This window comes from Sturnira hondurensis, unplaced genomic scaffold (assembly GCF_014824575.4).
Source record: "Sturnira hondurensis isolate 20B ecotype Veracruz unplaced genomic scaffold, ASM1482457v3 Scaffold0014854, whole genome shotgun sequence".
NCBI lineage: Eukaryota > Metazoa > Chordata > Mammalia > Chiroptera > Phyllostomidae > Sturnira > Sturnira hondurensis.
Window position 1 is genome coordinate 4,782,733 of NW_028087485.1, and position 25,786 is coordinate 4,808,518.

General features: G+C 51.2%; 1 long non-coding RNA gene across 1 annotated transcript; it reads left to right on the top strand.

Annotated features, from left to right (window-relative positions):
* Positions 1–12,165: 12,165 nt before the first annotated feature.
* LOC118999426 (uncharacterized) lies at positions 12,166–24,604 on the top strand. Its single transcript, XR_005069103.1, has 3 exons — positions 12,166–12,983; positions 14,754–14,918; positions 24,040–24,604. It is a non-coding gene; the product is annotated as an uncharacterized LOC118999426 (long non-coding RNA).
* Positions 24,605–25,786: the final 1,182 nt, after the last annotated feature.

The following is a 25,786-nucleotide window of genomic DNA, read 5'->3' on the forward strand; positions in this document are numbered from 1 at the left end:
CCCTTCCTAGCCTGGCCCACTCTCACTGGCACGCTGGACTCCAGCCGGCGGAAATACGGGAAGATTCCTCACTTTCTGTCCCACTTCTGTTGTCTCTGTGTGGGCCGATCCCAACCCTAGATTCCCCCAAACAGAGCCTGAACAGGACTCGGGTGCAGGTAGTTTATGTGGAAGGTCATCCTGGGAGTGAGGCGTGGGGAAAGCGAGATGGGGAAGGAGGAGAGCCGGCAGAAGGGTGTGTATCCACTTGGCCTCTGTGGGAAGCGGGGCTCAGCTCCCCTGGAAGCGCCCGAGCGGTCTTCAGCAGGCCAGACAGAATTGTCTACCCACTGGCTCCGCACCCCCGCCGGCGGTGGGTTGCCCCAGGGGGATGAACTTCTGCCACCCATTGCTGGCCTAGGCTCCCCTGAGGACCCCTAAGATACCCGCAGTGTGGCAGAGCCTTGGGGCAGGAACTGGAGGGGCTGTGTCAGGCTGCAGGGGTAGCATCCACGGCAGCTGTGGCTGGGAGCAGAATGGCCCAGGGCACGTGGGGCAGGGACCAGAAACCCCCCTATAGGACCCCTGGAGGGCATTGCGTTGTTCTCATCTTGGTGTCCTTGGCAAGGGCTTAGTAAATGTGGAATGACTAGGACACCAGGGTACAGAGAGCCCAAGTGACCCAGCAATGGCTGGGGTCTCCAGCTGAGAAACTCTAGGCTCCTGAATTTCCCTTCGGTGGGGCTGGGAGAGGTTTCCTCCCTGTTACCCATCCTCTAGCTACTTCTCAGCTTAGACCGTCTTCAGGAACTCAATTCTACTGACTGAAGGCACTGGAGACACTCTGGGGATCAGACACAAAGAGGAAGTACAATTGCTGGGTCCTATAGTAATGCCCAACTGTTTTCACTTCCTGCGTGCTTCCATGGGAGATTCAAATTCTAGGAAGAGTGTCTGACTGGCCTTACTCAAGTCCCGTGAACACCCCATGGCCAGGAAAGGGTGAGGCACTCCGGTGGACGGTCCCACAGCACAGTCCAGTGGGAGAGGGGTGTTCCTCGAAGCCAACTTGGGGTGCTGTTACCCACAGAAGTCTGGGTGGAGAAGGGGGGCCTAGAACTGCAGGCTGTAAAATTGGGAACGATAGCTCACCTTTCGTGCCGTGGAGTCGTGTGGATCCCACAGAATGGTGTGTGTGGCGGGACTTGGAAAACTACAAGATACCCTCAAAGAGGTCTTCGTGAGGCCAGAGAATGTCAACTGGAAAGAAAGAATCTGGCCATGGGGCCGGGCCACAGCCAGATCTTCCTCTGAGTGCTTTACTAACTAGCACGCCCTGGCCAGCACCCAGGAATTCTGTCCCCCTCCCTTAAACAGGAGCCACCTCTCAGACGTGATCATTCATTGAGCCACATCCTCATGACCAGTGTCTGAGTCTTCAGAATAAGACCTCCTTGACTTCAAGAGGCAAACAGTCTAGGAGCAGAGATAAATGAGTCACTACTTCTATAACAGTAAAGTGTAATGGCTTCTCGAACCCAGGCAAACAAAAGACATTCAGGTGCCGGAGAGGAGAAAGACGGGGTCTGCTGGTCCATTTATCCAATAAGAATTCAGGGATGGGGACCCCAGCAAGCTGGTAGGTGCAGGGTTTGCAGTAGACCAAGCAGCCCCCTCACTCCTGGTCCAGGGAGTACAACCCGGGTGCCTCCACCGCCTGAACCAGGATCTGCCTGGTCGGCCGCCTGCCCCACCCCAGGAACGTGCAGGAAGTGCCACCTCCTCTTCCAGCCCTTCTGACTTCCCCGGCCCAAGGTGAACACTTTAAACCTCTCAGACTGCGTTAGTTCAGGTCTTCTGAGGCACAGATGCCAGCGGAGGATTGGACGTGCCAGGGTTCTACTTGGGAACACGTGTGTGTGAGAGAAAAAGAGAGGGAACCAGGAAGGTTGGGAGGGCCGTCCAACCCCGATGCGCCTCACTGGGAGAGAAGAGCAGACGGAGGCTGGGTGAGAGCCGCTGGACTGCCCGGCAGTTTCAGGAAGGCCTCAGCAGTCAGGGCCGTCTTTGTCACCAGGAACTGGCCTGACACCTTGCCCTGGGGACCCTATCAACGGCTGGGGACAGCCCAAAGGACGCGTGGCCTCGGCAGTGAAGGATTTCCGAACACAGCAGCAGGAGCCCGCAGTTGAATGCACTTTCCATAGCTGCAGATCTGCAGGGCTCCTCCTCATAGGCACCCCCAAAGCACGGGGCTCTGTCTGATGCTTAAGCAAAGATTACTTTCTGCACCTGCAAATTGTTGCAGGTCCATCGACCTCTCCACAGGCCTGTGAGCTGCTCAGGCCAAGGATGGCATCCTAACTCTTCCTTCGTGCATCTGCCTATTGATCCGTTTGTCTGTTTACATTTTTCAATGTGTCTCTACCATTGTCCTGGCCGCCAAGGGTATAGGAGTGAACAAGGTGACCCCCGGGAGCCTAGGGAAGAGACAGTCATTAAATACAGGGAGTTTCTGGATAAAGGTCAAGTGGGTTTCTATTTCTCCTTTCCTCACACCAGGAGGGGGTTTTCTCTGAAAGGGCAGCTGTCTCAGGCACAGCTCCTGCCCTGGGGACATGAGTCAGCCCAGGTCAGGAAGGACACCCAGCCCTGTGGGACCAGTGATGACACAGCCCCTGGATTCTCCTGGGAAATCTGCTTCACGCCACTTCCCTGGATCCTGGGGAGCGAGAGAATGAAAACACCGAAGGCAGCCTTTCTTCAAAGTGGAAAGGGGAACCGCCCACCCCACCTCTTGAAAGTCTTTTGAGAGTGGTCTCTCTCTCTCTCCATAGAAGGATGAATAAAAAATATGCTGAATAAATGTTAAAGTGCAGACAGAAGAAAGGAAGCAATGAACATTATAGTTTCTCCTCCCCGAGGTGGGCTCTGAGCTGAGTGCTTTCCATGCAGACCCTCGGGGAGCCCCAGCCCAGCCCAGCCCAGCCGGGAGTCCCATTTCACAGGGGAGAAGCTGAGGCTCAGGGTGTCAGGAACTTGCCCGAGCTCACACCACTGATGTGAGCCTGTGCTCCTAACCGCCTCCCACACTGCCCAGGACATGCCTCCCTCTGTGGCTTCTCTCCCAACTTTGCAGACGGAGTATGACCTCAGCCCCTGACAGGAGTCAGGACTTGCCAGCAGAGCACGGGGTGGGGACAGGGCCTCCTTGCCCCTGTCATGCACAGTTGGTCTTCACACACAGCATCCCCCGAGCCCATGGGCAGAATCGGGGTGCTGACACTGACGGAAGTAATGAATCGCATCCTTTGCAGGTACGTGTAGGGCAAGCAGGTTCCAAACCCATAGAAAGCTATACCCTCACTTTATCTTTAAAAAAAAGTTTTTTGTAAGAGCCAGAGGACAAGAGAACCAGCGTAACTGCTATACCAAGAGGGGAACTGATGCCTGGAGCATTTGGCTGACCTGCCCAACTTAACAGGCTCCACAAACGATTTTTAGAGAATCCTTCCTTCTCTCCTCCAGAAGCCCAGTGCTGTCTTATTTTGCCTCATTTTTATCAGTGTTCTTGGTGAAGAAGAATTGGACGTTCAGTGACACAAAAGTGTTAAAGACGATTATAACTATCACTTACTGTTCCTGCTATTGGCAATCAACTATTGCATGCTTACTGTGTGCCAGGCACGGGGTGAGCACATGCTCCGTGTAAGAGTTTACAGGGTTATCATGTGGGGTTAATGGGGGCACAAAGCCTGTGGGCACCGGAGTGCTCCTGTGGAACAGTTTCAGGCATCAGACGGGGCGAGTGCTTTTCCACCATGGATCATCGCCTCCTGTAACGGCATCCAGGTCTTACAGCTCAGATGCTCCCAGACAGACCTGCAGGAGAAGCAGGCACAAGGCTCTTGAGAAAGCTTGGCAGGGTATGGGGCCAAACAGTAATTCTGTGCAGACTTTGTAAGCTACTCCACCTTCTTGGGCTGCTTTGGCCCCTGCCTTGTCCGTGGCCTTGGTCGTCGCACACAACATTCCCTGTGTCTGTAGGCTTTGGAGCCGCTGGCAGAATTGGGGCGCTGACACCAACAGAACTTGCTATGAATCACATTTCTGATGCCCTGGTCCTGGGAGCCCTTGACCCGCAGAGCCCTGCCTCTGGGCCTGGCGCCTAGAGCCTGGTGAAGGAAGGCACATGTGGCGGGGGGGCGCATGTGCTGCTGCCTCTGGCCGCTGGTTCATGATTATCAAAGTGTGAGCAGCCTAAAAGGACAAGAAGAGCCCAGAGGATGGGTCCCTGAGGCTGGAGGCAAGGAGCGGCCAGAGAGGAGGAGGTAAGAACCCTGCTAATGGAGGGAGGCCTGGCCGAAAGGGGCCTGGGCTGTGCCCTGGTGGGTCCACTCACCTTGGGCTCAGCAGCCCGCAGCCTCTCTGCAGAGAGCCTCACCCTCCTGCCAAGGTTCCTGCATTAGCACAGCTCTGCCGGGCCCACGCCTGCTCCCCTAGGCTCCCTGTGGGTGGTGGTGCTATTCGCAAGCTGACTTCTGTTTTCTTTTTACAGCCAAAAAAGGCACCACACTGTCAAACAGCCTTTTTTGACACTTGGGCTGGGTGTGGGTGCCAGGAGGGTCTTTCACCTCTTTGCTCCTTGGGAAAATGGCCACACACAGAGTTTTAATTCATGCTTGGGGGAGAAAAGGGGTTCCTCCTTTATAGCTCTGCAAAGAGTGAACAGATCACCGCAAAGTCCCTGCATCATTTCCCCTAAAGAATAGGACAGCTTTGAGTCAGAGCCACTGACATGTCCTCGTACACTGAGCACCTGCTTGTGTGGGGGCGGAGGGGGGGTGCAGGGAAGAGCCAGGACACCACCAGTGACAAGAAACTAACATTTATTAAGTGCTCACTGCCTTCCGGTCTTTGGGCCTCTATGCCAATCATATTATTTCATGCTCACAGCACGAGGATCCTCATTTTCATTGGGAAGTGTCATCATTCCCATTGCACGGATGGGGAAACGGAGGCTCGGCGCTCCTACAGCTGGTAAGAGGCAAAGTGGTGATGTGAATTCTGGTCTGATCTCAGAGTCTGAGCTCAGCTATGGAACCAGGGTTCTTACAGTAGCATCCAGAGAACACACGCTTGGGCATTTCCCAGGACACTCAATAAAATGTCAGCATCCGGGTCCTGCCTGGGTTTACTGAATCAAAATCTTAGGAATGGTGGCCAGGAGCTGCGGTTTTGACAGTCTTTTTAGGCGGTTCTGATTCACATAAAGTCTGAAACCCCCTGTGCTGTGCTCCACTGTCCACTCAGTGGGGAGAAGGGTGGATGCTGCGGTGGGTGAGCATGCAGTGAGAAGGCCCCAGTGGCAGAGGGTCCTGTGTGATGCACTAAGGAGTCTGGGGGCCTTCACTGGGCAGAGGCATCCTTTGGAGAGCGCCACTGGCCCCTGGGGACTGTCCCTACACTCTGTCTGCCTTAGTGGGAACCTAAAATGGTACCTACCCAGCCTCAGGCAAGTGCATCCAGGTGCCCAGGGGAGTCCTCAGGAGGCCTGGGGTGGAAAGCTTACTATTTTAGCCCAAGTTCTTGTCAGGATTAGGGCTAACTCATCCTGAGGACATCTTGGCCTCTAATCTCCCCCCTCCCCCGCCCCGCAACTCCATCAGCAAAAGCTGCCCCGAGAAGACTTCCTTTCTGTGAACCTCATCTTGACCTGTCCACAGTCTCAGCACTGCTTTTCTAACCAGGTCACTGACCCAGGATTATGCCTCAGTCAAGTTAGTGATGGTGACTTCCTGGCGGGGGAGGGAGGGGTGTTAGGTGGCACAGCCATCTTCTGAAGCACAGTTAAGAAACAGAGAAGGGAGGCATGCGGCTGATGCCAGTGACACAGGAAAAGCCAGGCAGGCCTTCCAAACTCACTAAGGCAGTAACAAGTGACCTTTGGGACACAGGAAAACAGAACGACCCCTCCTGGCCTGAAATGCCAGCAGGAGGGGTAGGGAGAGGCTGCTGCTAATACCCAGGGCTCGTAGCCCCCCCCCCCCCACCGCAGACTCTATAACCTGTCCTTGCCCCCCAGCATCACCCCAGGAAATGTGTGGGGCCCACATACCTTAAGCCCTCTGACTCAGCTTGTGTTCATAGAAGCCATGGATGATGGGTTTATCCTGACTGCAGCTACATGTGTCGGGGCTCACATTTACCTGGACAGTTCCACTCACAGGGCTGGTCCCAAGCAGCAGGAAGGTGACAAACTCTCCTCTCTAGCACCTCGACGCCTCTCTGCCCCGGACACCTTCCCTCCCTCTGTCCCCCCCCCCCCCCCCCCCCCGCCCATGTGAACCTGAGAGAAAGAAGCTGGGTCTGTGCAGGAAGTGAATACCATGCAACCCACCTGAAAACCGATCTGCTTTTGCTCCCCCGTTTCCTGACTCAGGTCCTGGCCATGGTTTGTGTCGGGATGGCGCCTGGCACCCCATGTGCTGGCATCTCCGGGCCAGGAAAGAAGGCGGCCCCAGAAGGGTTATCAGAGATGGAGGCTTCCCGGCAGCTGGAAGAGGTCCCGATCTCTTTCCATCCGCCAGCTGAGTCTTTTCCTCCCCCGTGCCACCTCCTCCTCATGTCCTCCAGGAGAAGGGTAACACAGATGGACGAGCACTCCGTCTGTTCGGCGATGGCTGGGCCAGACAGCAAGTTCTGTTCCTTCTCCATCTGGCTCTTGGTGAACTTTCTGCTGAACCCCTTCCAATCCCGTCGGCAGCTCTCCTGCCAGGAGGAGCCGGTGCCAGGAAGAACGGAATAATTGCCTCTCGTGTTGTACATGCAGAGCCTTCATTAACACATCCCCAGAGCGGCATTTGCAGCCCTCTCACAGCAACCCGCCATTGAGTAGCATGCAATTCATCACCCCCAGATTCTCTGCTGTCTTGAGAGAGCCAATGAGCCCGAGTTTCTGCATGGTGCTTCGGCTCATTCAGAAAGTCACATCACTGGCACTGTTGTTACTTACGAAGAAGAAGTTTCTCTGCGGCCTTGCTCACTCAGTGGCCTTGCTCACATATAAGTGACGTGACCCAGTTACTCTCCATTTTTCTTCCTTTCTTAGTCACAGAAAAGGAGTGCTTCGAATCCATGGCAGACATGAAAGGGAGAGCACGGGGTGGAGGGGGCACAGGCAGAAATAAATCAGGAGGCCTGGGTTCTAGTCATGACTCTGCCAATGGTTAGGTGTGTGACGTTGCCGAGTGTTACTGTCTTTACTTACAAAATAAAGGGGTTGGCATTGACACGAAGGCTCACGGAATCTTAGAGCTCAATGATTTAATGTTATTTTACAGGTTGGTAAACTGGGTATAGCGTGGCCATTGAGTTTACCCAAGGTCACATACGTAGGTGATGTTAGGGCTTGACACCCAGTTTAGGCTTTCTGCCTCCTGCATTGTGGTGGGACTGGATGAAGGGAGGAAGCCTTTCAGGAGACCATGGAGGGAACGAGGAAAGGATGACTTTTGCTTCACATCAAAGATTCCAGAGCTTCCATAAAAATGGGGGAAAAAAGGGTCCAGCCCTGGCTGGTGTGGTTCAGTGGACTGAGTGCCAGCCTGCAAACCGAAGTCACTGGTTTGATTCCCAGTCAGGACACATACCTGGGTTGCAGGCCATGTCCCTAGTTGGAGGCGTGTGAGAGGCAACTGATGGATGTTTCTCTCCGTCTCTTTTTCCCTCCCTTTCCCTTTCTCTAAAAATAGATCAATCAAATCTTTATTAAAAAAAGATTCCAGGTCTTAATGTACCGGTTCTCACCTAGGGGCTATTTTACCCCACAGGGGACATTTGGCAAATGTCTGGAGACAGTTTTGACTGTTAAAGCTGGGGCAGGGGGGTGTGGGGCAGAGAATGACCCTCTACTTAGCCAGTAGAGGCCAGGGTGCTGTAAGCACAGGGCAGAGAATGACCCCGTCCAGGAAGTCAGTGTTGAGACGGAGGCCCCAGGTGGATGCCAGCCCCCCTGCTATGGCCACCTTCCCTGGAGTTGTGAAAATTCTTGCTTCCTTACCTTCAGCCTCAAAGGAACTATCTTTTTGTGAGTTTGCTGTTGATGCTGACTTTGAAAATAATTTTTTTCCTAAATATAAAAATCACCCATGCTCATTTTAGAGAATTTAGAATATTCAGAAATGTACAAAAAAAAATCAATCCCACTGCACACAGCTAACTAGTGTGAATATTTTGGTATGTGGCATTTTTTTTTCAGATTACCTGAGAGTCACTGGGCACCCTCTGCTCTCTCATGTTGCCCTCCCCCCACCTCCACACCACCCTCGACCCCTCCCGGAAGCACCACCGGTCCCTCGGGACCTCACCTACCGCTCCTGTCTCTGTATTGCAATGGCACACTGCACCTCCCAGATGTTTATTTTGACAATTTTTAAAATTTGGTTTTATTCCAGTGTGGCATCAATGCTTTGAAGATGGAGACTAACTTTTAGCCGACTGAATGCGTGTCCTCTTTCCGCTGGTTCTCTCTCTCTCTCTCCAGTTCACATGCGCATGCGCGCACACACCCACACGCAGCACCTGAGACGGATCTGTCCTCTTTCCTCTTCTGACGTCACCATGCTCTTACTTCAAGACTAAATAACCATCTTTTCATTCTTAGTCACAGAGAACATTTCAATCTGTGGCTTTTGGCTCTATCAAATGGGATTATTCTGGAGCTCTTATTTCTGGCTGCATGAATCTTGAAGATACTTAACTACATAATAAACATTAAAAGCTTTAATTTAAAGATCCCCTAGTTTCTGACTCAACCAAAACTATAATAGAGGTATTTCTGACACCTTTTCACAAGTGTGAACACTGAGGCTCAGCAAGACATGGCAACCTGCCCAGGGTAGGGGATGTGGCGCTGGGATTTCCCCAGGGCTGCCTGGCTCCAGGGCTACCTGCACTTCCCTGAAGTTTCCCAAGCCCTGTGCAATCAGCCTGCCCCCGCCCGCCTCTGTTTCTACAGCGAGGGGCAGCAGGCAGGTGCATCAGAATCTGAGACCTGGGTTGCCCCAGGTAAAGCTTCTCCCTAGAGGGGAGTGACAGAGCCCAACCTGGTCATGGGAGCCTCTGGTCTGCAGTGGGGAGAGCTGCTGAGGCCCTGGTGGACAAGGAGTGTGCACTCTGAGGTCCTAGGAGGCAAAGCATTCCTGGGCTGGATGCGTGGACTGTGGACAGTGGCATCTGGAAGTCATGCCTCTGGGTCTGGTGCTTCTCGCTGCTTTGTGTTAAGTGTACTTACAGAGGAGGCCAGTGACAGGTGGCTTCCTCTGCAGACATCTGTCTCCCGGAGGCCCACAGCCTCCCTCTCTTGGCAGGGGGTTGGCTGATCAGCTGGCCTGAGCAAGAGAGGTCAGGGGCTGACCTCACCAGAGGAGGTCACATCGCTCCTTCCCCGACCGCCCCGTCCTTCCCAGTCAGGCCCAGCCCTGCTCTCCAAGCTTCTGACATCTTTTCAGCTACTTTCCAGAGGTTCTCTTCTTTCGTGGCGTGGCAGCCGAAGTACAGGTTCTAGGTCAGGGTTAGCTTTGTCTCTAGCACAGTTCTTCCAATGAAATGATCTTGAGACAGCTGCTTCCTTCTTGGAGACTCAGTTTCTCTATGAATGACATTGGAAGAATGACACCCCATCTCACAGGGCTAGGATAAGGATCGCATGGATGATAAAGGGAAACTAACATGTCGTAGGCGCTCAAACAATCTCTCTCCTCCTTTCTGGTAGACAAGGGGAGATGGTGGGAGGGTGGTTGGAAAACATGTGGGAGAAGGAAATGGGCTGCAATGGGGAGGTCGGGAGGGGTGTGCAAGGAGTGGCCGGTCCCTCCTGTTTGTTTTTCCACCTGGAGCCCTGGCAGAGGGGAATCCCTCTGCTGGTTGCTGGCAGCCTTGCTCAGACACACTCGGTCATTCACGCTGATTAAACCTGCTGCTCTAAGCCTCTGTGTGGGCTCAGAATCAGCTTTGCTCCACTTCCACGAGGCAGCGGAGTACATGGTCAGAAAGGCTCTGGACTGCCCGGTGCACAGCTCCACCACTACGTGGCCCCGGGCCAGCGGCTTGGTTTTAGAGCTTCCGTTTTCTCTTCTGTAAAATGGGGGATACTTCCATCTGATTGGGTTGTCTGGGGTGATTGGTTGTGCTTGGCTCCGAGACTCGTATATTGGGTAGGCTTTAATAGGTTGGCTACTATTGATCATTTTTGTGGTTGTTGTCACCATTCCTAGCCACAGATTGTGTCCATATCCTGAGCTGCCTGTCCTGGGGACACGCTCATTGGAGAGGGCAGCTGGTACGCCAGAGATGGGAGCCACATCATTGCATGGGTCAGCCTCCCGGCGGAGGCCCAGCAGCCCAGGTGTCAGTGGAGGCTGCGTTCCAGCGGCATTTCTCCTGGGCAGAGACTTCAAAACCAGAGGAAGACATTACTCAGGCAGATTCATACAGCATGCCAGATGTCAAACCCGAGGCTTATGATGCAGACTTAACCTGATGATCTCATGGAGAGCGAAGAGAAGCCTCTACTGAACTCCACCCCCTCTCAAGGTAGAGGGAGGGGCTGAGGGTAGAGGCTGACAGCGATCCCACCCCACCCCCAGTCTTACACAAAGCTTCTGAAGACAGAACTCCGGTTCTTTCCACCAGAACATCCCAGGAATAGGCCTCCAAAAGCTCTGGCTTCCTCCTCCTGCCCCTCCTACTTCTTATGAGGAAGTCACCTAGGGTGGGGGTGCAGGTGGAGGCCCAGCTGACCTTTCCACTCCTGTTCTCTCCTGGCAAAATGAGAACTCCTGGAGCCTCTGTGCTGTGATGGGCAGGCGGTCGGAGGCTGATCCCTGGCTGGGGACTTTTAAGGGTCCCTGTTGTGGACCCGACCCCATGCTCCGTTTACCGTCCCCAGCTGGGAAGGCCCCTGCAGGAGTTCCTGCGCAAGGGGAGGAGGGCGGGCACGTGCAAGCAAAGCCCATGAGTTGGCAGAATAGCGTCCTGTTTAGGGGCACAGAGCTACCCTAAGGCAGGTGGGCAGTGGTCGCTGGAGCCCAGACCAGAGACGAGAGACCTGGCATAGAAGTGGGGTGGGAAAGAAACCGGAGAGCGGGATGCCGATGTAGGAGGATCCACCGGCTCTGAACAGGGTAGGGAGGGACAGCAAGGCCTCGGGTGCTGGCAGGACCCCAAGGGTGAGCACCTTCACCCTGGAGACTGCAGCCGGAGGAAGGGAAGTGGACCAGAAAGAGGGAAAGGGAGGCGGGGACACGCACTGAGAAGACTATGACTGCGTGCCGCACTGAGCTAAGGAGTGTTCCTTTCATCCTCCGAACACTTCTCTGATGTGGGCGTTGAAGCCTCACAAAGTGAGGCCCCTGAGAGTGTCAGCGACTTGTCCAATTCCTGCACTGTGACTTCTACCGAGGGTTCGTCTTCCCTCATCTTCAGACAAAGCAGACTTGTGGGAGGAGACTTGTAGACCTCCGTGCGGTGATAGCCCCGCAGAAACCCCGCTTCACCATCCGAGGTTTCCGACCAATGCTGCCACACGTGACTTGTATTTTCATTTACTCGTTTATTTTATTTAACTCGATAACCTTAAAGCAGCATCATTCCTGGAGGATTTGTTCATCCATCTGTCACGGTCTCGCTGCCGAGTCTGCAAGCAGGAAGGAAATGGGCAGGTCCAGAGGCCAAAACATCTGTCCCCTGTGTGTGCGTCGTAAAGGTGGGGAGCTGGGACTCTCGTGACTCACGAGGAGACGGCTCCGCTTGGACTTGGAGGGAGAGGCCACTCCGGGGATGGCCGGAAGTTTGGACTGTTGGCCCCACCCCACATTTCGGGTGGGAGACGGTGCTGGACGGAGGTCGTCCGCAGGCCAGGGGCAGCGCCACACCCGCGGCTACTTCTGGCCACTCCAGATGGAGGTGTCTGCGGCGTACTGGTCCCACAGCCTGGAAGGCGCTGGCCTGGGGTTTGAACGCGTCTCCAGAGCGCGCACCTTGTCACTCTCCAGTCCCGAGGGCAGCACCTGTGGCTGATAAAAGTCTTAACTTATTGGCAGCTCCTTTCAGGGGTTACTTTTTTTTTTTCCTGTTTCTTTTCCTTTTTTAGGCCTGGGGGTTGGGGGGAAGACCAAAGGTGGAGATGTGCTGTTTTGCACAACCGGCTTGCCCGCGCGTCATCCAAATACCAACTTCCGTTCGCAGAGGAAGTGAGAGGTGTCCAATTCGGTCATGCAGAACGCAGCTGAGCTGCCTGAAATGAAACGCAGTGGCGACTCTGAAGGAGGTGTCACCGTCCCTGGGCCGGTGCAGGATTGAGTCACAGCACATGCCACTCCCACGTTAAAAAATACCAGGCCATTGTCCCAGAGAGCTTGGCCCGTCATTGGGGTCATTTCCAACACACTCCCTGGAATCCACAAGTAAAGGGAAAAGAGGAGGGAAGGGAAAGGTTCAGGATGCCTAAGTTGCCAAGTGAGTAGAGAGCTGGCCAATGGGAGCAGCACCTGAGTGTGGGACCTCCCACCCCCAACCCCTAGATGTCTGTCTGCCTCGCGCAGCCTGGCTGGTGGTTATGCCCCTGGGTCACCTTGGTTACATTCTAGACCCAAGAACAAACCCAAAGACTTGCAGTGTGGAGTTTTTCCTTAATAATGATTTTAAAAGTACAACGCTATGAAAACAAGATCAAACACAAAGTGAATATTTAGACCAGGGGGAATCACAGCAGTTTGCTGAGGCCGGCAGTGCAGGTGTGTTTCTTCAGAGATCTCTTCGGCCAGTTCACCCAAAATGAGCCACAGAAACCTTCCTGTTTGTAACTTGGCTTCCCTCTCCTGCTTCCAACACAAGCCTGGAAGCTCGTGTGCCTTCAGTTCTACAGGAAGTGCACCTCTGGGGAAACTTCAGTCAACAGGCTGACAACTGTGAAAGCCGTGGGCCCAGAGATGTCACCCGGGGTGGGTGTTCGTCATCCTTTCTGGGGTCCTGGTCCCATCTGAGAATTGAATGAGAGCCATGGGCCCTCCCCAGAAAATGCATAATCCTCACACCCAAGTCAATATTATGTACAAATTCTGGCCCTTTTAAAACCTGCTGATGGATCCCAGGTAGGGACCCCTTGAGCAAGTGCGGTCCATTTATTTCCCAGATGAGGCAACGAACACCCTGACGGGTGAGTGACTTGCTCAAGGTCACACAGTCAGCTAGGAGCAAAGTCAGGACTGGGACCGAGCCCCTGGCCCCCTCTCCTCCTGCACTGTAACAGTCTTGCCTTCCGCACTGGACAGAGAGTGGGGTTTCCGGGAAAGGAGCCCTCGAGCTAGGGCACCCCCTTCCTCATGTCTTCTGGTTTCTTTCATAGACATGTATTTTTGCCAGTATAGTTCAGAGAAAGCGAATGATGGCACTGAAGCAGAAAGACAGGCAGGAAAAAACAAAAGGCTGTAGGATCTGGGTTTCAGTGCGATGAGAAATACAAAAGAGAAAGAGAGAAAGCAAAGAACCGGGGGCCGCCCTGTTTGCTATTGGAGACTTGAGCCCAGGGGAAACCCAGTAAAAGTCACACCAGATTGGGCCATGACAGAGCTCCTGGCCCCTTCTCACGTCTCTCTCTCTCTCGCACCCAAATTGGGTGATTGGTGGCTGCGTGGTGGCCTAAGCCACGTGCTCGAAGGTGTGGTTTCTTCGGACCGCACAGCTTGCCCCTCCCCCAGCCTCAGCAGCCCACCCACCACAAGGCTGCACAGCTGCCTCCACAGTCCCTTTGCGTCCCCAACTAACTTCGGGCCCTGGTACCTCCCATCTCAGCACCTGGTTCTTCTCTTTGGAAACACACAGTGTCACTTACGGTTTTGTATTTAACTGTTTTGGGTTCGTGTCCCTCAACTAGACATTCAGTGCTGTGTGAGCAGGGACTGGGCCCTCGGTGCCTCTGAGTGGCATATGGAGACTCTCCATAGTCACTGGCTGATTTAAATAAATGGTGGCATCTGCTGGTTTGGACCAGGCACCTGGAACAAAAACAGCCTGCTGGCCAGCTCATTCCCGAAATCCTGGCCAGGCCTGCCTGCAGCTGGGAGCTTGTTTGAGCCTTTAGCTCTGGGCATAAAGGGCACAGGAGCAGGTGGCCAGTGGGGAGAGGCGCCCGGCCCCTCAGAACAGGAACACCAACCAAGCAGGCTCAGCGGTGCTGAGGCACAAGCCAGGCTCTGGGTGTCCTTGAAGTGGGTTTTGCTGCTCCACCCTTTTCTCTAGGGCCTGCCTCTTTGAGCTGTGAGGGTCTCCCGAACCCCTAGCTGTCCAGCTCACCAGCAGTTGTGCCTGGGGCTGCCAGCTGAGGTCATCTGCAGAGGCAGATGGCACAGGTAGATGTCCCCAAAGGCTGCAGTGCTGGGAATAATGATGCAGCTCAGGAACAGTTTCCTCTCCTGTTTCCTGGGCCGCCTGCCTGCAGACAGGGGTGCGACCTAGAGAGGGCAGCCTGTTACTCAGACCCAAGTGCTTTTTCCTTTCATTCCATTTAATTTGGGGTAGAGTGTGTTCTTCTTCTTCTTCTGAACTCGACACCCACTGCCCCATGACTGATGCTGTGTGCTGTCCTCCCAAGAGCCAGCAAGCCTCCATCGATTCTTCCTTCTGCCTCTTTTCAGCACTGGGCTGGTGAGTGGGAGGGGGAGGGTTTACGTGGCTGAGAAGCACTGGGGTACAACCTGTTTTTCTCCTCCTAGACTTGCTGCCTGGGGATCAGCGGCTGTGGGTGGAGAGAGCTGATACCCACTGCGGGCAGTTTCTTCTCCCCCTCCCAGCTTCCCAGCAGCTGGGGGTGGAGTGGCAGGAGGCCAGGGACTGGTGAATTCACCTTCCCAAGTGGGCGCCTGCTCCCACGAGCACTTGTTTCCTCTTAGACATACTCTGGCAGTGTGGCCTCCTTGTTTCCCCCGACCTGAGATGTAATAATCAGCAGGCAATTTTCTGTCTCCCGATAAGATGCCTGATATTTATTTTCTTGCACCAATCACCTTTGCAGGGGGTGAGAAAGAAGGCATGGCCGGATGCTTGAGCTGCTGAACAAAGCTGATTGGTGCTGGTGGGGTGGGGTGCAATGCCAGAGCTCAAGAAGATGAGCTTGCCCATCTTCCTCATCCTCTCCAGTTAATCATGCCGTGGCTTTCGGCAGAGTCCTACAGTCTCAGTGGATGTAAAACATCCTCAAGGCCAGAGTGAGAGGGCGTCACCACAGGACCCCATGGCCTCCCTCCCTCCCTTACTCAGCCGGTGACTCTGTCTTTGATCACTGCCTCATGGCCGTAGCACTTTGTCTCTGTTCTGGCAAACCGCCTGCATTTGCTCTGTCACAGCTTCCCTAACCTCCCAAGGCCAGTGCATCAAAAGACAGTCACCATTCTGCACATAGTGTTTCTGCTCCCAGTGAGTGGCAGGGTGTGTGTGTGTGGGGGGGGGGCGGGGAGGGGGGGCTGTCAGGAAAATGCCTGAGCAGAAACAGTTGGCTCTTAGCGTAGGATCTAGCTCCTTTGGGCCTGCATCACAGCAGGGCTCCCTACATTGTTGTCACAGGAATTAGTGAGTGCTCAGAATTCCTATGTGTGTGAGAAGCAGTGTGAGGCAGATCCGCACACAGCCTCTGGCGTGTGCCCAGCTCTGTCCACTGGCTCCACCACTTGCTAGCTGTGCAAGCTTGGGCATGCTACTTGATCTCTCTGTTCCTGTTTCTCATTTATGAAGTGGGGATGATAATAATCATAAATGGTTATGTACAAAGCAGTTAAAATATTGCCTGGCACACAATAGGTACCATATAAGTCTTTGCTATTATTAGTAAGACTAGAAAGATCGTTACTCCAAGGAGTCGAATGTTACTTTTTACCAGAAACTGGATTTCCTTATATTGTAGGCATTTACCATCTACCCTTGCAAGCTCCTTCCACACACATGTACCCACCTACTGAAGTAGTCAGCAAGCTTTTTCTGCAAAGGGTTAAATAGTAAAATATTTCAGACTTCACAGGTTACTCAGTTTCTATCACAACCACTCAAGTCTGCTGTGGCATCATGAGAACAGCCATAGTTAATACAACAATGAACGAGCAAGAATTAAATAAGGTTCTAATAAAACATTATTTAGAAACAGGAGGCTGGTCCTAGCTGGTATGGCTCAGTGGATTGAGTGCTGGCCTGCGAACCAAAGGATCGCTGGTTTGATTCCCAGTCAGGGCACACGCCTGGGTTGCGGGCCAAGTCCCCAGGAGGGGGCATGCAAGAGGGAACCATGCATTGATGTTTCTCTCCCTCTCTTTCTCCTTCCCTTCCCCTCTCTCTAAAAAAATAAATAAATAAAATCTTAAAAAAAGAAAAAGAAATAGGAGGCTGGCGGGATTTAGGCCACCCCCGAGGCAGAACTAACAGAACGCTTGTCAACTTGAGTTTTAGGTTGGGCATATATGTTGAAAAATCTACAGTAGTTTCTTAGGGCTGAAGCAACAAATCACCACAAACTTGTTGGCTTAAAGCAACAGAACTTTATTTGCACACAGCTCTGGAGTCCAGAAGTCTAAAAGCAAGGCATCAGTGGGGCTGTGCTCCCTACAAAAGTCATAGGGAACAAACGGTTTCTTGCCTCTCCTAGCTTCTCATGGTTGCTGGCATTCCTTGGCTGGTAGCTACATTACTCCAGTCTTTGCCTTTGTCTTCACACTGCCTTTTACGCTTCTTTGTGCCTCTTCTTCTTCTGTCTCTTATAAAGATGCCTGTCATTTGATTTAGAACCTGCCTGGGTATTCCAGGATGATAGTATCTCAAGATCCTTAACTTCCTCTACAAAGACCCTCTTTCCAAACAAGGTCACATTCACAGTCTCTAAGGATTTAGACACAGATGTATCTTTTAGGGGCCACTATTAAATCCACTATAGTATCTTATTATTTTCACTTAATACCTAAAGTATTTCCTATGTCATTGAACAGATCTCCAAAAACATTGTTTTTATGGCTAATAATAGTCAAGACTGTGGATATATCATAATTAACTACAGTGTCCTCTTGCTAGACACCTACATCGCTCCATTGTCATAACAAGGATACAGTGCATGGGTTTTAGAGTCAGGCATTCTCAGTAAAAATTCTGGCTCTTCCATGTACCAGGAATGTGAGCAGAGTGAAGTTTCATAAACTTTTCTGAGCCTCCTTGTAAGAGAAGGATCACGGTACTTACAGGATCACTTGGGAGTTCCCGTGAAAGGATGTACGTAAACTGACCAGCAGCAGAGAGTTTGGCACTAGAAATGCTTAGTAACTGGTAGCACTACTGTTTTATTGCCACTGATGACATGTCAGTTACTTTCATTCCTTTGGATTTATAGAAGTACTGCTCCCGAACCAAGGGATGTGAACAGTTTTAAGGTTCTCGATTTGTTTTGTCAAATTGCATTCCTGTAATAAAAGCATCAGCAAAGACGCTCAGTCTCACCCAGTCCTACACAGTAATTACTCTCACTGGGCTCTGCTGTCCACCTTAATCAACAGACAAGACTTTTACAAATACGTGTTATGGACCAGGGTTAAGCTTTGAAGAGCTTGCAGTCCTCTTGGGGCGACCCAACTGCATACATGAAACAAGACAAACCAAAAAATAGAATTCATTAAATCAGCTAACGTGTTGTGCCAGCTACTACACTGGATGGCGGTTATTATACATTGTAAACAACACAGGAATGGTCCTTGCCCTCAGACAGCATATAAGCCAATGGATCAGAACTGGGGTCAGCACTTCATTTCCACAGCAGAACTCGGGGGGACCAGGTAGTTAGAGGAGACTTCAGAAAGCAAGGACTAGAGGAGGGGTGGGTGGGCTTGGAGCTTTGTGCCTCCCTGCCCCCCAGATGTCTTACAGAGAGTGGAAGTGGAAAAGGGCTGGGGCGATTCCATCACAGAAGACTTGGACAGCCTTGAGCACTGGCCTGGTAGGGGAGGTCATATTTGTCTTGCTTTTGAAAAAAGCCTTCTCACAGAAGGCCTGGTAGGGGAGGTCATATTTGTCTTGCTTTTGAAAACAAGAGACTTATGAAATTTCCTGAGCAGAGAGAGGACAATGAAAGGTATTTAGGAAGAGTGGAAGGGTCTGGATGGGTCAAAACTGGAGCCAGAAGACCAGCCATGCTTTGTGCTGCGAACCTCATCAGGCACGGCGGCGTGACTCAGTGGCATTGCCTATGTTACCTAGCACAGGGAGTCCTGAGCCCTTCTCATGCCCTAGTTCCCCCCGCCCCAGCCCCACATCTCTTCCTGGTGACCAATACCAAACTCGAGGGTTGCCATTGCTTCCTGGGGCCCTGAGATGAGTGGGTCCTACTTGTTCTAGTCCTGGAATGCATTGGCCTGGTGCTTTGTTATTAACTGTCCAGGCCATAAGTGTCCCCAGGCCAGTGACTCTCCAGGAATTTATGATGTTCCACCGTGATGTGCTCCCCAGGAGAAGGCAAGTACCTGATAATGGACCACCTCTGTGTTCAGCATATTCCAGTCAGTGGCAAGAGCTAGAGGAGGGAAAAGAATGTGGGGGACCCTGAAGGGACCATAGGGAAGCCCCCATGTGTGCAGAGAACCCCTATCACAACCCAACTGTGTTAGTTCAGGCTACTAAAACAAATTACCAGAGGCTGGGTGACACATGGTTATTTATTTCTCAAGTTCTGGAGGCTAGAATTCTGAAGTCAGGGAGCCAACCTGGTCAGAATCTGGTGAGGACCCACTTCCAGGCTGCAGATGGCAGAAAGGGAATGAGCTGATTCCCCAGGGCTGCTTTTATAAGGGTACTTAATCCCACTCATGAGGGCTCCATCCTCGTGGCCTAATTATCTCCCCAAACCCCACCTCCTAAAACCATCATATGAAGGGTTAGAATTTCAACATGAATTTTCACAAACATGTAACCACAACACCAACCCTGAGGGCCAGCTTCTGAGTCACAGGCCCAGAGGGTGGATTTGAGAGACTGGCTCATATAGAGTCTTCACAGGTCACAGAAAGAGGCACTTCTCCAATCTCCTTCCATTCCTGTAAATTGGGCCTCAGGTGCACCCCCTGTGCAGACAGGAACCATGACTGTCCAGGGACACAGGCAAGCACTTGAGACGGCCACACAGTGACCCATGCTCTGGGGCTTTCCTGGATTTCAGTGCAGGGAGAAAGCATGACATCCACTGGCCCTGAGCTTGGGGACCCAGGTGAGTCACCAGGGTTAGAGAGGGACTTGAGAGCCAGACCCTGAGCAACTAACTCCGTCAGAGTGTGGAGAGGGCCAGTGCCACAGAGGGCCACGGTCAGGCCTGGGGTCGGAGCAGGCTCAGTGCCAAGCTCCTGCACCCAGGCTGCCCAACCCCCACAACTTTAACAGGCCTCTAGAAGGTGGCCTGCCCCTTTTAAAGGTCATTTTCACCAGTGGAGGGGGTTTCAGCTCTCTCTTGGCACATCCCTTTTTTATTGAACAGTAGAAACGTTGCTGAATGGGTCGGAAAAATTGATGGGTCCATTCAAACCTCAAATAAAAACAATTTGGGTAAAACCATGGATGTTTAGAAGACCACTCCCCTTACCCCACTAAGTATAAGTGCTGCTGAGGGCCAGAGCTGAGACAGAAAGAAGAGAAACTGGGGAAGATCTTGGCAAATGACCCTTATTTCAAGAAGAAATGGATTAAGGAGTTTAAACAGAGTAGGTACGAAAAGCTTACCGAAGAGGGTGCAAAAAAGACTCTCTGGGGACAAGTAAAAGGACCCACAGGAGCTGGAACCCCTCTTCTGCCTAGACATGGTGGCCCTTGGGACACAGTGGTGAGGGGAAGAATGACGGAGTGACCACCTCTGGTTCACTGAGAGTCTTCGGGACGCGCAGCTCCCTCAGGAGGGCTGGGATTGGTGAGTGAACTGGACTGAGCGTGGTGCCGTCACAGGCTCCACGCTATGATATTTGGGGCCTGTGCTCGGGCTGTCCTTCCCCTGAAATTCCCCTCCCTGCCCTCTCATCTGACGACACCGTCACTGTCCTCTCATCCACTTACTCACTCATCAATAAGTTATGAGCCCTCGGAGTGTGCCAGGGCCTGGAGACCCAGCTGTGAACCAGGCAGACAGAGTACCTGCCCTCCTCGAGTTCACGTTTGGGAGATGGTGGAGGTCGGGGGTGGGAGGTGGGAGGAAGGCAGACATCAGTTAACAGTGAATTTCATAGGTGATTTGTCACTGTGAAGTACAAGTGCAGGGTGTTCTGAGCATGTGGAAGAATCCAGCCCAGTCTGGGGCAGTCAGGGAGGGCTTTCTTGAGGAAGTGCCATGGGGTGGAGCTCTGGAGGCTGAGTATGAATTAATGAGGTGGGGTGGAGGTCATGGCACGAAGAGGGCCCTGAATGTGTGCAGAACGTGTGCTGAATGTCTAAGGGGGATTGCCTGTTGGAAGACATAAAGGGCAGATGTGAAGGGTGGGGCCCAGTGGGTCCAGTGAAGCAGTGGAGGCGTGGGAGAGGGCATACAGCCAAGAGCGAGAGTCACTCCTTGAGGCTATTTACTTTCGAGAAAGAGAAAGAAGGGAGGAATGCAGGTGGTCAAAATGAACCCACCAGCTGAAGGTCAGAGTCAGATAAGGTATAATGGACCAGGTATGTGAAAGCAATAGGGAGTGGTGAGGATTGTGGAAAACTAAAGGATATGTATATGTATATATGTGTACATCCATATACATGTACCCAAAGATATTTAAATTTAAAGTATGTTAAAACTTGTTTTTGATTAAACAAGGCAAAATCTGAGGGTCAACACAGTTTTGGGTACTTGATTGTCAGGGAACAATTTGGCTTTAAACAGAAAAATGTGGAGGAGAAAGCTGGGAAGTGCTTGACCCTAGAACCAGAAAAAGAGCAAAGGAGCCGTCGGGTCTTGTTCCCTCCCAGCGGCTGTCAGATAGTTTGCTCCCCATCATGCCCCAGGATCCCCTCCAGCTTGTGTATTGGAGCTCCCTAGGGCCACCCCACTCTCTCCAAAAGCAGAGTCCAAAAGGGCAGAGTGGCAACCGCTGGCTTACCTAAATGGTGAGGTGGGAGAAGGGCCTGTCCCCTGGTTGCCGTCACTGTTGGGTCCCCTCAGCTCAGTGAGACGGACAAGTTCCTAGGACACTAAGATTTGAGGGTGGAGTGGAGCTGGGCACATAGTCAGAAGAAACATGCAGGAAGAAGCTGAAACATGCAAAAGCTGAGAAAATAAGATCCGAGAATTGACCCGCTCATCAGTTACTTCAGGGTGAATTTCCTAGCATAATTTTGGGTCAGTTGCAGCCCATAACTGGCTCTTCCAAAACTTGAGGTTGAGGGAGCTTACTTGGGGACCCCCTCCACTTTCCCTTTGTGAGCTTATCTTAAAAGCAATTACACACTGGATCAAAAAGCAATTGCTGTTTTCCTCTTCACTCTGATTTAAACATCCTTCCGCACCTGGAGGAGTTTCCTGCTCATGATCTCTGCTCGGCCGCACAGAGAAAGGACGCTTGCTCTCCATGTGTTTGCTTTCCCTGCAACTCTGAGCAAAAACTAAAATCGTTTTGCTAGCGCTTTGAAGGGCAAACCTCTTTACCTAACAGGAGGGAGTGTTTTTTTCTGTCTCATAAAGAAAGAGACAGTTTCAAAGTCCATCTCAATATATAAACATTTCTTAGCACGCATGGAATTACTTGTTTCTACCACCCCCCCAAAACAGAAAGCAGAGCTACTCCTTGAAGGGAACTCAGCTGTCCAATCCTGGCTGTCCAGGATTTTGAAATGACAGGCTCATGGGCAGCAAGTCCCCAACCATAGTGAAAATGTCCATTTCACTGACTGCCAGATGAGCACTGGGTGTACGTTCATATAGCTACTCTTTTCCTCTCAGTCCACGGGATTCCATGGAGTTGACTGCCTGGAGCCCCAGAGAAGGTTGGGGCAACCAGAAAATCGCGTTCTCCAGCTGGTTCAGGGACGATTACCTGACTAAAGACTGGCCAGTTAGAGTCAAGGAGCCTCAGTATGGACCTTGGGTTTTGGTTCCTAGGGAAGAAGATTTTTCCCTTTCCTGCCGTACAAAAGCCCAAGGGCCGATGGGGCTTGGACTGTTACGGCTTATTTCATCCCCACAAGCTGGAGACAAATGAGAATTCAGCCAATACAGTAGTCCTCCCTCGCCCGTGGTTTCTCTTTTCACAGTTTCAGTTTTCTGTGGCCGACTGTGGCCTGAAAATATTACATGGAAAGTTCCAGAAATAAACAATTCATAAGTTTTAAACCACATGCCATTCAGATCTCTGCCTCCCCACCCTGTCCTGCTTGGGCCGTGAACCACCGCTTTGTCCCATGTGCCCTGGCTGCACACACTACCTGCCCGTTAGTCACTTGGTGGCTGTTCTGGTTGTCAGACTGTTTATCAGAGAGAGACCACATCCACATATCATTTACTACAATCTAGTGTTGTAGTTGTTATCTTCCATTATCAGTTATTGTTGTTCATCTCTTAGTGTGCCTAATTATAAATTAAACTTTATCATAGGTACGTACCTATAGGAAAAAACATAGTATACGTAGGGTTTGGTTCGGTCTGCAGTTCCAGGCATCATGGATGTATTGCCCATGGATAAAAGGTGACCATTGTATATGACAAGATGGAGCCAAGATAAGAAACTGAATCCTGATGACATCATTTGAGCCTTTGAATCTGGTGTGGCCTAAAGCCAGCCTTCCTCCATGAACTTTTAGAACAGAAAATAAATTTTCAGTTCTTCCCCGGGTCAGTCTGAATTAGGTGTTTGCAATATTCTGGACAAACATAAAGCAATGTGACTGGTTCCAGCATATGATTCCAGTTTTATCTACTCTATTACTTTATAGTCACACCTTATTGTATCTATATAATGTTTTTAGCTTCTTAAAGCACCTTGACCAATGTGTTATTGCATTTCACCCAGACCATTCTCAGGAGAGTCTTCCCACGCTTCTCCACGCGTGGGGTGGCTCTCCCAAGCTGATGTGCTGGTTGGTACACGGCAGGGCCCTGACTTCCCGGCAGGCCCACAGAGGACCCCTCCCTCCCCACATCCTCTTTTTTAGAAATGAAACATTCAACATTTTAATAACTACTCACGGAAACCCAGTCTAAGGAAGGACATTGAGACACAGAGATTCTTATTCACAGCAGCCTCATTTGCAATAGACAAAAACCAGGGGAAAAATCCCAGTGCCCAGCCACTGGAACCTCTGCATGGTGGAGGAGTAGGAAGCCTTTAACAAGGCAGAGCTAAATGTGCAATTTCCAAAACATACCAAGTGAAAAGGCAAACATTGTGTGTAGCATGCTGTTGTGTGAGGCTTTAAAAAAACAGCAAGGCTATACATACATGCGATATTACATGTGCATGGACTGTCTCCGGCAGAAGCCGGTGACAGTGCTGCCTCTGAAGAAGGGGCCCGGGAGGCTGGAAATGGGGCCAAAGCAAAAGGGCCCCTGTTTCCACCATGTATCCCCCTCTTTACCTTATGCATTTTGTGCAATGAGCATTTTAACCCACTTCATATTTTTAAATGGGACTGATAAGAAAAGAAATACAAGAAATATCTACAAAAATATACCCATTTCAATGTGGAGCCTCCACGCAGGGCTCTTGCGCTAATCTTACAACTCCCTGAATCACCACGTGCTGTGAACATCTCCCCCCCCCATTATGTGCCTTGCTTTTTCATCCTTTGTGAGCCTTTCCATGCACAGAATTTCTTGATTTTTAATGTCGTCTCTATATATCATTGCTTCCCAAATGACCTGTGGGTGAGGAACTGCTTCCCCACTCCCTTTTCTATCAGTGGCATACCAATAGGTTCTAAAGTAAGATTATTACTATAAATTAGAAATAAAAAATCAGAAAAGTGCTAAGATAATCATCAAGGAAATCTCCGAGGCTTTGACTTTGAATTCTCTACTGGGTTTCCTCCCAGTGAAGCACCTGCGTGGAGCCAGACGCATTTAGACACTCGGCACATGCTGCAGAATCTAAAGTGGGCAGGATAAAGCTACGCGCTGGCCTGGAATGCTGAAAATGGAGCATGACAGAAACGCGTTCCAAGCTACCAGACATGAAAAAGAGGAACAAAAACTAGTGTGATGACAAACTGTCCTCAAGCAGAAAAGCCTGAAAACAAGCAGATTACGAATGGAATATATCTTTCTCTGGCAGATTTGCCATATGAACGGCCTCCCAGAATCAGAACGGGGAACAAAGTGACCTTCCTCATTGACATGCCATCAGTCAGAATGCTCGATGGGTTTCTCGTTTTGAGGAAGAAGTATGCTAGCATCCAGGTTGGGAAATGAAAGCAAATTAATTTTAGATGTGATAAGATGATCTGTTCCGCTTGCTCATGGCATTATCCACTAAAGTTTTGGTTTCGTTTCATCCAACGTCAATTCATTTGCCCGTATGGTAACTAGACTATTCTCTAAACTTTCAGGCTTTGGGGAAATAAATTCAGTGTGGCCTATTTTAAACAGGTCTCCTTGAAAGGCCACAGTGCACATTAACTGTTTGTTGAGCTCAGTTCTAAATGGGTCGCTTTTCTGGGCCCACTTCTCCATAATTAGAGATAGAGACAGAAACAGAAACAGACAGACAGACAGGCGAAGACAGGAAAAGCAAATGCACTATGCCAGTTGTGCCTGCGTGTGCAAGAATTACATGCTCATTTTCCCTGATCTCTCCTCCCAACTCTGATCGGGCCAATAAGTGGCATAAAATCATTGTTGAAAGTGCTGAATCTTTCCTGACTCACTTCGCTTTTCCACACTGTCCCACTTTCAGTTTGCTGGTCAAAAAGGCAAGGAAATGGGAAGTACCTCATAGTCCATTTGCATCATGAATATCCAGGTTGTGCGTGAATGTTAGTGTGAGTGTTGAATGTGTGGGTGCTTAGTGTGGGTGTGTATGTATTGCCCATGTGTATCTGTTGGGTAGTATGTTGAGTATGTGTGGGGATTGAGGTTGTGTGTATGCTGAGTATATATTATGTGTGTTGGGGGTGTTTGTAGGTTCTAAATGTTGAGTGTGTTGAATGTCCATGTGTATTAAATGTCTTTGTGTTGAGTGTGTATGCGTATTGAGTGTGCATGTTAAGAATGTATATATGTTGGGAGTGTGTGTGAGCACACATGCCTGCAGGTGTGCCCGTGATAAGGATGTGAGCAGCAAAAAGAACAAAACACACCCACGTTAGGTCATAGTATTACGTCAGGAATCCAAAGGGCTGCTCCCGAACTCTGCTTTCTTTTGTGTGATGTGCAGCTCAGCCAAGTGAGACAGCAGAGGCCAGCGATCATTTATTTGGAAGAGATAACTTTGAGTAATCTGGAAAAGCAGAGAGGGCACCAGGGCTGGTCTCCATCCCCAGCCCACACTGTGACCTCATGGCTGGTATCTTCTTAGTCATCTCTTCCCTCACGGGGACTCACAGTCCACTTGGCTCCCTTTCAAGTGAAAAACTAACCCTTTGATATCCAGAGAGAATCATGGGATGGGGCACATTTCACCAAGAAAGTGTGTGGGGGTGGGGGAGGGCAGTGGCAACAAACTGACCATCAAGGCCTCAGCTCACAGGCTCCTATCCAGTTCCCCGGGTAATGGATATAAGACCCTCAACTCAAAGGAAAGCTCTTCAAGGCCTGGCATTTTCTCAGGCCCCTTTCCACCTC